The sequence below is a fragment of the Calidris pugnax genome, unplaced genomic scaffold (assembly GCF_001431845.1).
Source record: "Calidris pugnax isolate Ruff unplaced genomic scaffold, ASM143184v1 scaffold147, whole genome shotgun sequence".
NCBI lineage: Eukaryota > Metazoa > Chordata > Aves > Charadriiformes > Scolopacidae > Calidris > Calidris pugnax.
Window position 1 is genome coordinate 5,655,644 of NW_015092359.1, and position 432 is coordinate 5,656,075.

A 432-nucleotide genomic window follows, 5' to 3' on the forward strand; every position below is an offset into this window, starting at 1 on the left:
GGGGGGGGGACACAGCTTTGCCTGCTCACCCCGAGGGACAGGACCCTGCAGTAGAGCCCCTGCCACCCATGGCCACCAGTCCGGGCATCTCCAGGTGCCAAGGGTACAGCCGTGCTGCACTCTGTGTTGCTGAGCATCCTCTGAGCTCAGCTTTTAATTTGCCAGAGTCTTCCAAAAAAGGCTGAGAGTTGATTTTATTTTATTTTGTTTTATTTTACTTATTTTATTTTATTTTATTTTTATTTTATTTATTTTTTTAATTTTATTTTCTTTTCCTAACGAGAGTTTTCTGTCCCTTTTCTGTCCCTTCTGTCTGCTGGAAACTCCGTTCTCCCAGACTAAAAGGTGCTCTTTTGTTGCCAGAGCAGGGGCATTGCCCCACGAGGGGGGCGATGGGGGACCAGGCCTGGCGCCCCTCAGACAGGGGGGGAG